Source organism: Trichoplusia ni, chromosome 16 (assembly GCF_003590095.1).
Source record: "Trichoplusia ni isolate ovarian cell line Hi5 chromosome 16, tn1, whole genome shotgun sequence".
NCBI lineage: Eukaryota > Metazoa > Arthropoda > Insecta > Lepidoptera > Noctuidae > Trichoplusia > Trichoplusia ni.
In genome coordinates, this window is record NC_039493.1 from 2,077,654 (window position 1) to 2,093,253 (window position 15,600).

The 15,600-nt window shown below is 37.8% G+C and overlaps 1 pseudogene; it reads left to right on the forward strand.

Annotated features, from left to right (window-relative positions):
* Positions 1-56: 56 nt before the first annotated feature.
* Positions 57-15,104, forward strand: LOC113501913 (annotated as a pseudogene).
* The last annotated feature ends 496 nt before the right edge of the window (positions 15,105-15,600 follow it).

Consider the following 15,600-nt stretch of genomic DNA (forward strand, 5'->3'; position numbering starts at 1 on the left):
TTTGTTAAACTTTTCAAAAAACTTCAATAATTATGATGTTGTGAAATTACTAAATCTTCTTTTTCATTAACTTTTGTAATTTTTAATTAATTATGTCGCATTTTTGTATGTCTTTTGTGGATTTTTAAACATTCTATGTCTCGTTTAAATCGATTCCACGACAATCAACTCGAGTAAGACAATCGACCACCCGGTACCAGTCATCCTTACTTAAACCGAGTACAGCACTAAACGATGATGAAAGAAAATGAATGAAAAAAGCAAATGGCTGACTAAAATCGACGTTCTTAGTCCTAATATAAATCCGATGTAATTACATGAATTATGCGCTCTTCATGATCATGATTAGCGAAATAAGATAATTTAAAAAGTAAATAACTAAGATAACTATATATTACGGGCAGAAAGCCTGCTGAAACTATAAAAAATACAAGAAACTAATACCTTAGCTTACACAATTCGTATATTATTGCAAAAGTATTTTATCGTACGTGTGACGGACGCACGTCCGTTTTTTACTAAGGTAAGTCCTTTATTTTATATTCTAGTTGCATGTGCTCGTGCAGTGCAGTGATTTGTTTATTTTTTTGTGAATTATCAAAATTGCGAGTGCTTACGATTGTTTTATTTTTAGATTTCGATACTTGTATTTAAGACTTTTAGTTTGTTTTACAGTGATACAAATTTATTGTATTTGATTTAAATTAATTCAAAATTATTTGTGTACCTACTATCTTCATATTTTGCCTACGTGCGTTGATATTTGTGTGCGGGTACAGTCGACCATTATTGTTATTAGTAGGAGGTACTGATTGTCAATCTCATACCGATCATTATACTTTTGTTTCATGAAAATATGCAAACTTATGTTTCGTTCTGGTATGTACTAAGTAATATAACCAACAAATCGTTTTTTTTTTATGTTAATTGTTTGATAATATGAACTTTGTACAAGTTATCAATTCTAATAATTCCTGTTTTTTTACAAAACTGATATTCTTATTAATCATTGTAATGTTATATTTCAGTTAAAGTGATGTGAAGTGTCGACACAGGGCGGGGGCGCCGCCCCAGTCGACCATGGATCGAGGTTACGATAAGAGGCATGGCAAGCATCACAAGGAGAAGCATAAGAAACACTCACATAAGAAACATAAAGCCCACTCAGGTAGTTCCCATGAACAATCTTATGCTACAGTCAATTCACTTAAACCTCTGGTAGAGTATTCCGATGTTAGCTCTGAGGCATTGTCTGCCCCAGAGGCAGGTGAGATTGACAGTGAAACAAGCTCAATCAGCAGGCATATTGCTGACGACCTTGATAGAACAAGGAAGTCCCATTCCATACGTACATTTGTAGATAACAAGACAATATCAGTGACCACAACAAGCCGACGGGCCATTGAAGAATACACAATGAGGGACCCCTCAGTGACAAGAAAGAGACGACAGGACTATGTGGAAGGAGACCCAGATTTTGATGATCACGGACGGTACAAGAAGAAGAAGGATAAGAGAAAAAAGGATAAAAAGAAGAAAAAGAAAAAGTCAAAAAGGTCAAGGTCAGCAAGTTTGGAGAGTGTCTCTCCAGATGACAATATGCCTGAGGAGCCCCCAGTGACAAATGCTAGTCCGCAGAGATACCAGCAGGTGCCTGTGAGTGAGTGGGAGAAGGCATCGTCTCCTCTCAGAAATGGATCGTGTTCCCCAGTGTCGCCGTCGACGACGCCGCTCATGCGGCACGAGTCGCCTCGCCACCGCGCCTTCCCGCGGGAGCCACCACATCAACAGCTGCACCACACCGCAATGCCTTACTCCCCACATCGGGATAGATCTCCACCAGTCAGGTTAGTTCATTTTTGTTCTCCTTCACCAGATAGCTTTTTATGTTTCTAACATAATACCTATGTGTTACTTACATATATCCAGATATATATGTAACTTGTTTTATGTTGCCTAGCCACAAATTAGTAAGCAAGTGGAGTTGTTTACATGAGTACTAGAACATAAAGCTATTTAATATTCACAACAATATTATCAGCATATGGAAACCATGTACCATCTTAGTATTTAATTAAACAAAACTGATTTTTTCAAAGGTTGATTGTAATAAATGCTCTCCATTTGCTTTCTAATCTGTTATGATTTTTTTTTCACTACTCATTGAATACTAAACATGAACTATTAGTTTCTCGTTGTGATAAAATTAAATGAGGGGAATTGGTTACTATGGATTCTAGCCCATCATTCTGGTTGGAGCCGGTCCGTCAAGTAGCAACATATGCTATAGGATCATATGACGTGTGAGTTATATTTTTACTGAGCATGTAAATGTGTATTGTTGTAGATATGATATGTGTGTAGGTAGACACGTTTTTGTAGTTATTTACGATATTAGGTCTATTACTTTATTTGATTGGTTTTTACTTAAGTTTTTAACTTAACAAAATGAGTCACTCAAAATGTGAAAATGATAAATCAATAGTGTTTTTTTGTAACTAAGTAACTTGCTTAGTTAATATGTGCGGGATAAAGCGCGTTCGTGTAGCAAACGTGGAGAATCTGAAATGGTATGTTTGTTTTGCCAAAACAACACAAGATCATGCAATTATAATTTGTAATCTTGTCTCAGCATTCGTCAGATATTATTCAATTACTTGATAAGCCTCACTTTGCCATTTTTCCTACTATTGGTTTTTATTTTGTCGCATTTTGATTTTTGATTTTGATCTTAAATTCACAAATGCCTAATTTTACTTTATATCTTCCTTATCAGGAACCATTGGTCCAGATTATTTTTTCCTGTTTGTATTTATCTTCGATCTTTGATGCTTCGGTTTTGAGCTCTTTAAGCTTCCTATTAACAAATATTGTCCTATTATATATAAATTTCCCTTTAACTTCACCACATTTAGTGGTTTCCAGGTTCAATTCCTCATGGGTTTCCTAGATATGACGAAGCTCTGTTCTGGTAGCTTTTCGTTCCGCCATTCCAGGCCAGTTTTCATGGGGCCACGTTGCGGAATATCGTGGTCCCAGAGGACGCCTAGTTATATCAAAAGGCACGTCTTGAAACGTAAGCAATAGTTACGTCCTAGATCAATATTTAACTGACAAATGTCACTGTTCATATAGACCAGTTACAGGCTGGCAAACTGAACATAAACATGGCATTTTATCCATACTAATCACCTTCATCAATTAACTAATTGCATTTAGAAAACGTCGTGACGTATATGTTCTGTTCGTACGTTTTCGTCACCACTTAGAGTGGACAGTTTAATATCATTAAAACAGTTTACCTACTCTGGGGGAAGTAAACATTGTTTATCAAAGTCTAAAAGTCTTATCTTTTGCGTAAGTGGAATGAATCATAAGGAAATGGCTTATTGAGGGTCTCACATATTGGTCTTAACATTTTGCCTTCTCACATTTGTCGTGAATGTATTTTGAATATTTTTGTACTTATTATTTGTGATTTCGCTTTGAATTGTGACTTTTTGGCATGCTCAACTGTATAGAACACGGACTTCTTAAGAAGCTTTTTGCTTCGTTTTTGTGCCCACGTTTAGGGTGTCTAAACAATAGAACTAGTAATCGGATATCATAGACAGACTCAACACCGCAAAAAAAATCTGCTCACTAGGTTTATTATTATTATGAAACTGAATAGAGAAACTAATGTACGAGAGAAATTTTTATCAACCATCATCAATTCATTCACAATTTTAATGGTGTACGTTTTTAACAAGTCTATGTTTTTATTAACTATGTAACTATCTAGAAATCGAGAGATTCTACACTTTAATTTCACAGCGAATTCAGTATTTACAGTAATATGATTAAATTGCTTGCGATATTGACAAAGTTTAATACTACTTGGCTTAGTCTTTCGCCACATGAATACGATAAGTTATTTCTTGGCTAGACATAGACCTTGAATTTAATTTACCGAATATACTTTGGACAACTAACAATTGCAATTAGACAAACATTACATGCTTTAATAGTGCTTGTATCGAACCAATATCAGCACTATTTTCTATAAATGGCCGAAAAAATTGAACTAGCGAAAACGTTTTGATATCGAATCGGTACTATGGAATCGATCAATGGCTCAAATTTGTTTAGATAGTGGACATACGACATTCCGTTTTTTAATTTTCCGTAAGTATAAATTCTTTCCGCTCGTTGTGTACCGTGAGAAGTGTGTTGCAATAGCTTCGTAGCAACGCATCGCGTTTGTCGCTACATACATTGAAATATTTAAGATGCACTAGGCAGTCAGGTTCGCGTTAGCCAATAAGCCCCGGGCCGCGGGTCAAGGACCTTTTGAAGGCCCTTGCACATGTGCAGTCCGTCCGTAGCTGGGCCCACTATTGAAGGTTATATCGAAATGTTTGGAATAGACATCTTATATATACAAGTTGATTAATCCTCTATTGTCTAAACGCTATTAGTTACAATACATTATTATTTTAATATAAATTACTTGAGATACTTTATTAATTTTATGCCTTTTAGTTAAGTAATAGGTGAATTACCTCTTAAGCTTAAAAATCAGTCAGCGCGTGCTACATAAGTCTTAAAGCTAGCGACCGCTACCAATACGGGTTATGAATGTTTAGTCCAACTCCTTTTATTGTTTCGCGATCGTTAATTGATTAGATAAAACACGGGCAAGCTCGGGAAGTTATATAACTTCTATTATTTTAAAACCTCACGTGAAAATACGTGTATTGCGAGCTTATTGTTCCCATTAGACGTTAAACATTAGACTATTTGTTTAATATTTGCAGAAGTTTAGACTCGTGTTTTTATGCTCCGTTGCGTTTGTATAAGCGAAAGAGATGATATAAGAAAAATAAAAGTTCTAAAGTACATTTTACTAAAAGGGCTTATTAAATTTCTTCGTGACCTAGTTGCATATTTTCTGTAGCTGTGCTCTCGGAAGCAATCTTTCTGATTCTGAGAACTTGAAATTAGTTTACAGCTGAGTAATAACTGCATAAATGGGGTTTCTCTCTATACCGTAAATAAAATATAGATAAATGCTACTTGAAAATCCTTTTTCAGGTTAATAATATATAGAAAGTTGTAACTAAATGACAACTATAACTAATATTTTTAAAATTAACCTGGTTCTGTACAAGTGGTACATTTATCATTTCTTGATAGATCAGATTTAAAGGCCACTCGTACAATACACCGAAGCTACAGGCGTATAATTTGTATCTCGTTAATTTACATAGGAATATATTACCATGCATGAGTACTTTCACATGGCGTCGTATGCACAAACGTATCTCATATTATCTTGATGTTAGGTTGCATGCTTAATATACAGTATTCGAATTTGGTGACTTTATCTAGATACCGTTATCTGAATCTGTTTAATTTAAATACATTTTTTATTTATTTTCATTCAATACTTGAATGGGATTGGCAACCTTTTTGGATTTGATCTTTGTTTACAAATTATTGATTTTTGTTACATTCAACATTTAAATACAAACGTTGTACTTCGATTTGTTAATTTTTACAATAGACAGAAGGACTCTTAATCCAAAGGTTGGCAATCGCTAACATTGTACGGCTTTGCTTGTTTCGAAACTTTAGGGTTTTTTTTTTGTTTTTATTTCAATCACGTTTGCTTGTATTCTTCAAATGCTTTGGGTGCTTTGACAATTAATATACTTACTGCTAAATATTATTACTTGTGCCGCAACCGCGTTTTTTAGAAGACTTTTATGTATTGTTTGCCGTGAAATTGTTTTTCTGGTACTGGTACATAACAGACTTAGGATTGCAAGTATGATATTAAAACTGGGAAATAGATGCATTTAATTCATTATAGTTAAATAGAAAATGTTCTATTCTAGTCTTCTACCATTTTAGTGCAGAAAATTTTCCGTTTACGACTTTTCAAAGTTTACTATTAAACAGGTATGCCTAGCGATTGTTTGCGGGGGCAGTAACGATTTGTTTCCGTTAATTAAGCGACGACTCGCATCAGATGCTGAGTGTTGCAACTTGTTCTTTATTTACTAATCACTATAAACATAGCTATTTTTTTCTTAAAATACTAAGCTAGTAGATGAATATACTAACACCACACTAATATTTAAAAGGCGGTGGTTTGCAATGTATTTGAATATTTGATACTTCTTTGCTGTGAAACGCCTGGAATAATTTTGATAAAATTTAGTATTGAGGTGTCTAACACTCTTGATTAGTATGTGATAAGCACGGGAAACACCTTGCAATCTTGAATAAATGTGTGAAAAAAAAAACTATTATTACTGCATAAATTTTACAAGAATACATTATGTAAAAAACATCATTAAACTTTATTACATGCTTGAAATATAATTAGGTAAGCAATCTCGGCCTTTGACTATTAAAAATACATGTTCTCAGGAAAATCGCAAGGTTGAGTAGTCCGAAATCAATCTTTAAAGAGCGGCGTTATGTTCGAAAACAAAATTAAAGCTGAATATTTGTCTGGATGTATACACACAAAATCAAGAAATTATTCATTATATTCTATTATTTTTTTATAGGGTGTTATTTTTACGGTTAACTGCCTTTTAGTATTTTTAAGTGCCTTAGTTTTTGATCTCATTGGCACGTGGCCGGTCTTCTTTTCGAATTATTGTTAGGGAATGTTTTTTTTAGTAGAAACTGCCGTTCCATTACCCATCCATCATTAACCATCCTTGTAATGTGCAACTCGCTTAGTAGAAAATCTGAGAGCAGGACTGCAATGATTGAAAACAACTTCATTGAAAGCGAAATAGAGCGCTACAATATGCGTAGCGCTGTCTCGCTTCCATTGCAACAATAGCTTGTTCACTAGCGCATCAGATCTCTACCTAATTGTTTTCTGCATCTCCTTTTATTTACGGGATAACTTTATGAGAAGAGATTATTATTATCAGCCTTTAGTGTTCCACTTCAGGACAAAGGCCTCCTTCCCCGCTTTCCATTTATCTCTGCCCATGGCTAACAGAAGCCAGTTTCGTGTGAAAGAATCTCTACTTTAACACTTTACTAATGATATATGCTATATTATAGGAGAAGACAGAAATCAACGACACCTCACACGCCATCAGCGCCCCCGTACCACGACACGGTGACGATAGACTCTGACACGGAGCAGGACTACGAGCAACGGCGGCGGGAGTACTGGCACGAACAGCATCGAGTGCAATCACCTATTATGGTCTCAGGTTAGTATGGTAACCTTACCTTACGCCCTTGTTCGAAAACTACACTGATAAGTCATACAATGGTGTCGGTATTTGTACTTGTCAAGCGGAATGATAAAGACAGGGTTTATGTTATTGTAATTTATATTATAGTGTCGTTTTTGAACATGGCTTGCACGTTGCTAAGATGCCGTGATACTGCTTGTAAAGCTGAGTTAAAGATTCCCAGCTTACTGTCTTATTAGCTTTCTCTTAGTAGGGTAAGGTAATCCTCGGTGAAATTTGTATGTAAGGTGGTCAGGCCGGGCCTGCGCATTAAATAATGTAGCATTCTGCAGTACTTCACGTTATGCAGAAGCAAGATTGAAGTTCTTCTTAGTCCTAAAGTGTACGAAATCCCGTTTCAAGTCTGCAAAATCAATTCACGACTTTTCTGTAAGTTGTTATAGACACAAAACTTACCTATTTTGCTTGAGGAAAATAAGGCGACAAGAAATCAACCTAATAAATTATTAACATGCCCTTGAAACTCGAATCTTGTTGATCTGTATTAAATTTAATAAATTTACAGTTCTCGATGATTGAAACAGATTCGTAGGTCAAGTTTATCGTGACCCCGACGTTTTAGAATAAATTCTTGGAAGGAAAGTAGTTAACTTTTTCGGATCAGTATATCTGGCTTCCGGGGACTGTTGCTATGCACAAATTGCCATACAGTTGTGTTTATCCATATCAAGCGGTTTTATTGACTCTATTCCTAGTATATTAAGTAAATAAAAGTTACAAACATGTCGTGCCAGTAAATACCGTTACCATCTTATCTCTGGTTGTTGTTTCGATTAAACTATATTAAACTTAGATTTACATAATATTGTTACTTGGCTATAAACATAATATAATCACAGAAGAATGTCTAAATAAAACATTTAGAAGAAGTTGTAATAAATTGGTAATACTCTTTGTGCCCCGCGGCCCTGTCCGTCTCGCTATCGGTTTTTGCGGAAAAAGTTTATGTCCTTCCTTGGATTTGAAACCATCCCCTTAAGTCCTGAGTTTTTTATTTGCGTCGGTGTAACAGACAATATCTTACACATTTCTTTGTCGATTGTATGACATGTACGGTAAGCAAAAGTACAAGATTTCATAGTTTCTTGAATACTTCGTGTTGGGACTGAGAAGCAAAGTATCAAACAAAAATCTGCTAAATATATTAATGAACACCAAAACACCTCTTTTAAAATTGGTCTGCGTTTACTTTAATTTCTGACCTGTTATGTAGGATATTGTAGCGGTATATTTATTTATCGTGAGTGTATTGTCCACCAGATTCGCCAGTCCACGAGGTGTCGGTCCGGTCGCGTGATTACAGCCCGCGCCGTACGCGACGCCGCAGTCCGCCGCGCCGACGCCGCAGCCGCTCCCGCGACAGACATCGTGACAGAGACTTCAAACAACATCGGTGAGACATCCACCACTTATTAATACTTAGCTCAATAATAAGAATAGTTTTTGTTTCAAATCTGAATGTTAGTGAAAAATGGATGAATACGCAATAATTTTGATCATTGTGCAATGAAATGGATATTATTTCTTAATATTGGCTTCAGCTCTTTTATATTGATTACACTAGCGATGAAATTCGAGTTCGATTGCCGTTGTAATGTAAATGGACAATTTTTGTACATATAAAAGTAGAAATGAAGCTTTGGGTTAGAATGTCCTAAATATGCTATGTTGCTGTCCAATTAGCTGTGCGTTTGAGTTGATTCACCTGAACAGGACAAACATTGCGAATTTTATAAAGCAAGCTTCCCCTGTGTAAATATCCACTAAAATAATATTTATGGTAGTAATGCTATTTGCTAAAATCACATTTAATTTGCCAATGCCCACTCAGTTTGGCCAAACTTTTAAACCTTCCAAACGCCCCTAAGTTTATATTTAAGCCCTACGCTCCTCATAGTTCCCAGTAGTGTGCAGTGCATTATGTGTGTAGGTCGCACAGCCGCAGCTCGATGAAGCGGCGGCGCTCGGGCTCGCGCGGGCGACGCCGCGGGTCCACGCAGTCGCCGCCGCGACACCGCGTCAAACACAGGGACTTGTCCAGGGAGAAACACAGGTATGATACCACTTATACATTGCATATTTGTAAATGTATAAAGAACTTAAGTTAAAATGCTGGGAATTTTGAAATACTACCAAACTGCAGGTGACTATTTTCGTCTATGATTGACGAACTAGAACTATAATTAGAAGAAAGAGTTTTGAAATAATAATTATACAAGGTGCAATGTCCATTATCCTCAGGCTACCGCCCCACGCCAATATCTCTTTTACTTATGCCTCAACTGAGTTTACTTTACGTAAGCTTCTCTCACGATCAGCCATAAGCCATACCACGAGGTCATCCACTTAGCCAATCTGATCGGAATCATCCTTGTTTAGTTCCTCTGTTCATTAAACTCGTCTGCATTTACTTAAAACCGAAATAACTCATTGATATCTCATTCCCAATTCCACTAATATCATAACTCTAATATATAATTGTAAAGAAACTAAATTTACATAATTTATATAACAGTCTCATGTTGGTTCATAAACGTATTTAAATGCATGCATTCGCACTAATATCAGTTAATTGACACACGTATTTTGTATTTCAATCAGCCAAGGAAAACATCATCATAGGTAAATACTCCTTTCTGTATATTGGTCATGGTCTACCACACATTAACTCGCACCTCATCATTGCAACAGGACATCTTTATAATCACCATGTAAATAAACTCTATCATTGGACCTTCATATTACCCTTAAAGTAGACATCGTCAAACATCACTTGAAAACTGAAACAAGATAAACTCCACAATTACATAAAACACCAGAACACTAATGTAATCTCTCTGTAAGATAGGGTACCCTTCATACAAATTATAGTACAGTTGTCAAAAGTGTTTGAAAGTATAAAATTAATACCAGAAATCAGGTCTGTGAAAACAAGGTATAACTCAGTATCAAAATGGTCTTAACTAAGTCTGTAAGTTGGTTTGCCAATAACTTGTGATAAAAAAGACCAGACATAACCCTGTATTGAATTGTATATTTTAATTAGAAATATTTGTTCTCTGTTCCAATCAGACAAAGAAAGGGTTGTCCACGGTAAAAAATTGAACTATTAATGATACTATTCGATTTATTTTTTTCAAAAATTGGTTAGCCTACCTAAACCTACAGAAACAGTTTTATTTTTATTAAAATACTTAACCAAACACAGAAATAACGTAGTTGTAGTATTTTTCTTTTAAGTAAAATTTTACTTTAAATTGTTTGAATTGAAATGAAACCAACATTGTTTTTCTATTCAATCAGGCATGGGAAGAAAAAAAAGAATAGGTAAATACTTGCATTTTTATGTGATTAGTTAGTGTAAACGAAAATTTATTACGGATTGTTACGGATAAATAATAATACTGATGTAAGAATTATTACTCCATGTTAAAACAGTTGGACCTAGAAGACGAAAGTCTATGCAATCAGTTTCAGACATACTAAAACCATGTTTATATCTATCAAAGAATCAGCGTCGTCATGAATGAATCCTCATCCAATCATTCGATATCATCTACCCATCACATGTCCGCTATTATCATCTCATGATCTATCATTATCATACAGGAAATGCTTATATGGCCTGGCCTACTTAATTACAAGGACTTATTAATTTGACACTTATGACTTCAAACATGTGATAACCAATTTGGAATGTCGTAAAAAGGCGTGACTGCTAATCACATCTCACACAGCTTATAGGGCATCTAAACTTTCAGGACCGGCCTTAAATCTAGACTAAAATATACGTAAACTACAGTGATGAACTTTCTCTACGCAGGGTGAAGCACGAGTCGCCCAGTCCACCGACGATGTTACAACGCAAGATAGACTTCAAAGAGAAAATCAGTGATACAAGCCTATTTGCTGAACTGGTGAAAGACAAACATAAGAGGGCCAAGGTAAATTTTGAATACACAAATATATTTCTCATTTAATTTATTATTGAGCGCTGTTAACTAGTAAATTAACACGAGCGAGTATTTTAAGTATAATTGTGAATTTTATTGTTGTTTGTTGCCATCTATCTTTAATCTATCTATCTCTCTTGTTGTGATGTTAATAATATTTCGTCAACAAAAAGCAAATAGGTGTCAATTCATGTCTACATTTAATGGTCTAAATAAATATTGTTGTTTCTCAGAAATTGCAAGAAATCTGAATCAGAAGGAGGAAGAGTCTCAGGCGCTCTGTCGAATGCTACGTCGAACAACAACCCGGAGGTGCTGGCTATCGACGAGTTGTCCAATACTACCTGCGATAGTACCACACAAGTGAGGATAATATTTTCATTAGTTTATTAGACTTAATTACTTTGCAGATTAGTTAGGCATATCATTGCTGAAAGTTCACTGTTTTGCTTAATTGTTTCAATAGCGACAGTCGAAGTTTAAAAAAAGTATTGTTGGACAATATTTTATAGAAATTTACCAACCAAAAAATTTATAATTGTAAAAAAACAAATTTTAATGGTGAAAACATCATGAGTTATTTGTTTAACAATAATGTTTGTTATCCATCAGCCGCTGAAGGAGAACGGCTCAGCATGTCCTCCTGCCCCCTCGGCCCCGGCCGTCGCGTCAGGCGGTGCGTCAGGCGGTGCGTCAGGCGGCGCGTCAGACGGCGCGTCAGGCTCGGGCGACGTGGTGGACATCCCGATGCCGGGCGCGCTGCAGCCGCCGCCCGAGTTCCCGAGCCGCGCGCCCGCCAACGGGGACGCCGCGCCCGCGCCGCCGCAGCCGCCGCAGCCCCCGCAGCCGCCGCAGCCACCGCCCGCTGATGCCGCGCTAGAGGTACAAAAATCGGTTTAAATATCTTACATATATATGCCCTTGTTTATAACTATCTTATTTTGATTGCAGCGATGTAGAATCACAAAAATGCTAGAATACATGTGATATCCTTTATTTCTATTCAGTCAACACAGCCTGCCAAAGAAGACAGCCCCGTGGCGGCAGCCCCGCCGGCAGCAGCAGCAGCAACAGCAACGGCAACCAGTCCGTCACGACGAGCGCGCAGCACCAGCGTGGTGGAGACTGTATACTACCAGAACACGCAGCCGCCGCCCGCCAAGCCAAGAGCCTCACCAAGCTGCCCATGCCGCCCAACACGCAGGTACACTAAAAACAACACTTATACCATACCAATAACGCTATTATCTAGCCTATAATGTAAGTAAATTGAATCCTGATAAATATATGATTATCTTTTCCCCCCATGTTATAGCAATTAACTTATAGTAAAATCCTCAAATCTTTTTAATTATATTCCAGGTCGAAGACCTTAAAACGTTAGCTAACGAAAGCCGCTGAGCACACCATCTCCATCACCCGTCAAGAAGCCTGAGAGCCCAAGAAGACTGGCATCATGAACTTACCCATGCCACCCGGTAACTATACAAACTATAGCTTTATTTTATTGAGTAAGCAATTGAAAAAGATAACAATTTCCATATTACGATAATATTGTGATGAGTAAGTTGCTTAAAATCAGTGACATCAGTAACATGTTGTGTGTGTCAGTGATCCCGGGCTCGGAGGAGTTGTCTGGTGAGGAGCTGGACGGCGGCACTCCGCCGCCCGCCCTCGCGCCGCGACCACTACTCGCACGTGTTCAGCAGAAGCAAGCAGGCAAGGATAACGTAAGATACATATACTGTTCATATTACCCGCCCCTTGAGTTACGTATCATTTATTTAGTTTTGCATCTACCTTTTCGGACTTCTGTAGGTATTTTAAGCCCAAAATTTGTCAAGTCTCCCTTGACACAAAATATTACAGTCGCATATGAAATCAACACTAAATTTGTCATTTTCAGATAGTTACTATCTTGAAAGCTCATAATTGTTGTAATTTTCAGTCTGGTTCAAAGCTAAAACGGCCGCGTATCCTGAAACGTCGCGGCTCCAAGGTGGTGCCCGTGGCGACGCCCACACACCACGCTAAGGACTGGGGAGAAAAATGTGTTGATGGCTTCCAGGTACTTATTCATAATAATTAAGCTAAAGTGTATGAAACCATTTCGATGGACATGTAAAAGATGGTTACTGCTTTTCCTAACAGTTTTTTTTTTACTTGTTTCTGTATATACTACTGTAGTTACTAATGTTACTATCCAAATTAATGAAACCTAGCATAAATTTATGAAATTCTATTCATATTATGTACTTGATTCCGTTCTCTGTTTGGATACGAAACGTAAGAATTATATTATTTACAAAGAATACAAACAGCAATCCATGATTTTTTGTATCTAGGTCATCACGCAAATCGGTGAGGTACCTACGGGCAGGTGTACAAGGCCCGCGACAAGAACACCGGCAGCTGTGGCGCTGAAGAAAGTGCGCCTCGAGAACGAGAAGGAAGTTTCCCCATCACCGCCGTAAGGGAGATCAAGATCCTGCGACAACTTAACCATAAGAACATCGTCAACCTCAGAGAAATTGTCACTGATAAACAAGACGCCTTAGATTTTAGGAAGGTGAGATACCTCCATATAAATGATTTGATCTGTCTGTATACTCATATCCGAATTTCGTATTTACTTAATTTATGTTTGTTTTGCCTTTGCAACATCTGATTGATGAAACTGTAATGTAGTTGTACTTTGTAGGCTACTTGTTAAAATAGTTTTTTTTTAATTGTGTTGTTAACACTGAAATAAAGATCATTCTTCAACCAAACATTTGTATCCAGGACAAGGGTTCCTTCTATCTGGTATTCGAGTACATGGACCACGACCTGATGGGTCTGCTGGAGTCGAAGATGGTGGACTTCACGGAGTCGCACAACGCGTCCATCATGCGCCAGCTGCTGGACGGACTCGCCTACTGCCACCGCAAGAACTTCCTGCACAGAGACATCAAGTGCAGCAATATATTGATGAACAACAAGTGAGTTGTGTTTGTATTCCTTTTGTTTATATTTGTTATGTTTAAGTTGTTTTGTATATATTATATCATTTTGGTCATTGCTTTTGTTATTTAATTTAAATTTTTGAGGTTATTATCGATTTGATAGAAATTTTAAGTGAGTTGAGTAAAAAAATAAATGTAATCGGTATATTTAACTTGTATACACTTACAATAGTCTCGTATTGTTTAACTATCAGCTAATTAGTTTTTTAAATCAGTGTCGTATTATTTTGGAAATCAAATGAAGTTGGTATGATGTGTGCAGAGGCGAGGTGAAGCTGGGCGACTTCGGCCTGGCGCGGCTGTGGTCGGCCGAGGACCGGCAGCGGCCCTACACCAAACAAGGTCATCACGCTGTGTACCGCCGCCGAGCTGCTGCTGGGCGAGGAGCGCTACGGACCCGCCGTCGACGTCTGGTCCATGGGCTGCATACTCGGGGAGCTCTTCCTCAAGCATCCGCTCTTCCAGGTGAGATATTCATTTTGAAATATTATATACTAGGCTACGTACCCTACGGTTTTGTTCGTGAACCTATGTTCGATTAGGATTTCAAATGATATGTGATGTATGTGCTACGTGGTCGGCAGGCCAACGTGGAGATGATGCAGCTGGAGATGATCTCCCGCGTGTGCGGCACGCCGGTGCCGGGCGTGTGGCCGGGCGTTGTCGCTGCCGCTGTGGCACACGCTGCGGCCCAAGCGCTTCCACAAGCGCTGCGTGCGCGAGCAGTTCGCCTTCATGCCGCCGCACGCGCTCACGCTGCTGGACCGCATGCTGGAGCTCGACCCCGAGCGCAGGATCTCCGCTGACGACGCGCTCAAGAGCCCCTGGCTCAAGAACGTGGTCCCCGACCAGTGAGTCACACCTTTGTTTGTTAGGGCCAGGACATACGTATAGCTCCTTGTTGCACCGCCAGAGAGCACCGATATCTTTAGGTACTACTCAGGATAGCTCGACGACTGGCATTTTGCAGTGAGATTTAATCGACGTGCAGCCACAACAAACCTATTTACATTTAGTGTGTATGTATGTGGATCATTGAATTGTTGGCACTGCCTTATCACAATCTCACAATACAACGTCTACACAGCTTGGTCTTCTTCAAACATAACACATAGAATTATGTACGCGACATAAAGAAGATATTTCACAAGCAAGGAAATGCATAATCATATTCATCAATCCATTATCATCTGCTGTATATTATTATGAACCTGCTTACTATTCCTTCTATTCCACTGTGTAATAACATTCAGCCATCTGTGTTTGGTGATTCTGGCTATTTGGCCCCGGATTTTCGCACCTGATAGTTGGTGGTTTACACCCACACTCACAAATAACATCATACATTAATTGATGCTCATGGAG